We start from the raw sequence: 2,520 nt of genomic DNA, 5'->3' as shown, positions 1-2,520 counted from the left end.
GAGGAAGAAGACAAGAAACCCTCTAGTGACAAGAAAGAAGAAAAGAAACCATCTAGAGAAGAGGAAGAAGACAAGAAACCCTCTAGAGACAAGAAAGAAGAAAAGAAACCATCTAAAGAAGAGAAAGAAGTCGAGAAACCATCTAAAGAAGAGAAAGAAGTAAAGAAACGATATAGAGAAAGAAAGAAGACAAGAACCATCTAAGAAAGATAAGAATCGAGAAACCATCTAAAGAAGAGAGAGTAGAAACCTCTAAAAATGAAAGAAGCGAAGAAGACAAGAAACCCTCTAGAGACAAGAAAGAAGAAAAGAAACCATCTAAAGAAGAGAAAGAAGTTGAGAAACCATCTAAAGAAGAGAAAGAAGTAAAGAAACGATCTAGAGAAGAGAAAGAAGACAAGAAACCATCTAAAGAAGAGAAAGAAGTAGAGAAATCCTCTAAAGAAGAGAAGGAAGACCAGAAACCATCTAGAGAAGAGAAAGAAGTCAAGACACCATTTAAAGAAGATAAAGAGGTCAAGAAACCATCTAGAGAAGATAAAGAAGTCAAGAAACCATCTAGAGAAAAGAAAGAAGTCAAGAAGCCATCTAGAGAAGAGAAAGATCACAAGAAACTATCTAGAAAAGAGAAAGAAGACAAGAAACCTCTCAAAGAAAAGAAAGAAGTCAAGAAACCATCTAAAGAAGAGAAGGAAGACCAGAAACCATCTCGAGAAGAGAAAGAAGACAAGAAACCATCTAAGGAAGAGAAAGGGGTCAAGAAACCATCTAAAGAAGAGAAAGAAATTAAGAAACCATCTAAAGAAGAGAAAGAAGACAAGAAACCATCTAGAGAAGAGAAAGAAGACAAGAAACCATCTAAAGACGAGAAAGAAGATAAGAAACCTCTCAAAGAAGAGAAAGAAGACAAGAAACCATCTAAGGAAGGGAAAGAGGTCAAGAAACCATCTAAAGAAGAGAAAGAAGTTAAGAAACCTCTTAAAGAAGAGAAAGAAGACAAGAAACCATCTACAGAAGAGAAAGAAGTCAAGAAGCCATCTAGAGAAGAGAAAGAAGTCAAGAAACCATCGACCGAAGAGAAAGAAGTCAAGAAACCATCTAAAGAAGAGAAAGAAGACAAGAAACCATCGAACCGCGGAATAGAGAAAGAGGTCAAGAACCATCTAAGAAGAAGAAAAGAATCAAGAAACTATCTAAAGAAGAGTAAACAGACAAGAAACAATCTAGATAAAAGAAGAACAAACAAGAAACCTCTCGAAGGAGAAAGAAGTCAAGAAACCATCAAGAAAGAGAAAGAAGAAAGAAACTCTCTCAAGAAAAAAGAAGTCACGAAACCATCTAAAGACAAAGAAAGAAGACAGACACCTCTCAAAGAAGAGAAAGAGATAAGAACCTCTCAAAGAAGAGAAAAGAAGACAAGAAAACCTCTAAAGAAGAGAAAGAAGTTAAGAAACCTCTAAAAGAAGCGAAAAGAAACAAGAAACCTCTAAAGAGAAAGAAGTTAAGAAACCTCTTAAGAAGCGAAGAAGAACAAAACCATCTAGAGAAAAGAAAGAACATAAGAACTCTCAAAGAAGAGAAAGAAGATAAGAAACCTCTCAAAGAAGAGAAAGAAAACACAAACCATCTAGGAAGAGAAAAGAGTCAGAAACCATCTAAAGAAGAGAAGAAGTTAAGAAACCTCTCAAAAGAAGAGAAAGAAGACAAGAAACACATCTAAAGAAGAAAAAAGAAGTATAAGAAACCTCTTAAAGAGCGAAAGAAGACAAGACACCATCTAGAGAAAAGAAAAAGAACATAAAAAACCTCTCAAAGAAGAGAAAGAAATTCAAGCAAACCAACTAAAGAAGAGAAAGAAGACAAAGAAACCATCTACAAAGAAAGAAGAAGAGAAGTAGACAGAAAATCCATCTAGGAAGAAAAGAGTCAAGAAACCATCAAAGAAGAGAAAGAAGTTAAAAACCATCTAAAAAGAGAAAGGAATTAAGAAACCTCTCAGAAGAAGAGAAAGAAAGCAGTATAGAAAACACAGGGAAAGGTGGTTAAGATAACCATCTAAGGAAAGAAAGAGTCAAGAACCCCATCCAAGAAGAGAGAAAGTTAGACGAACCCATCTAACAGAGAAAGAGTTAAGAAACCTCTCAAAGAAGAGACAAGAAACAAGAAACCATCCTAAACAGTAAAGAGAACAAGAAAACCATACAAACAAGAGCGAAAAGAAGTTAAGAAAAGAACCCTCAAGAAAAGAAAGAAAGACCAGAGAACCATCTAAAGAACGAGAAGAATTAAGAAACCTCATCAAAGAACAGAAAAGAACCGAAGACAACCATCATTAGGAGAGCGAAAGAAGACAAGAAACCATCTAGGAAGAGAAAGAACAAGAACCATCTAACGAACGATGAAAGAAGATAAGAAACCTCTCAAAGAAGAGAAAGAAGACAAGAAACCATCCAAACAAGAGAAAGAAGACAAGAAACCATATAAACAAGAGAAAGAAGTTAAGAAACCTCTCAAAGAAAA

This window comes from Etheostoma spectabile, chromosome 20 (assembly GCF_008692095.1).
Source record: "Etheostoma spectabile isolate EspeVRDwgs_2016 chromosome 20, UIUC_Espe_1.0, whole genome shotgun sequence".
Classification (NCBI taxonomy): Eukaryota; Metazoa; Chordata; class Actinopteri; order Perciformes; family Percidae; genus Etheostoma; species Etheostoma spectabile.
This window is presented reverse-complemented; position numbering follows the sequence as displayed.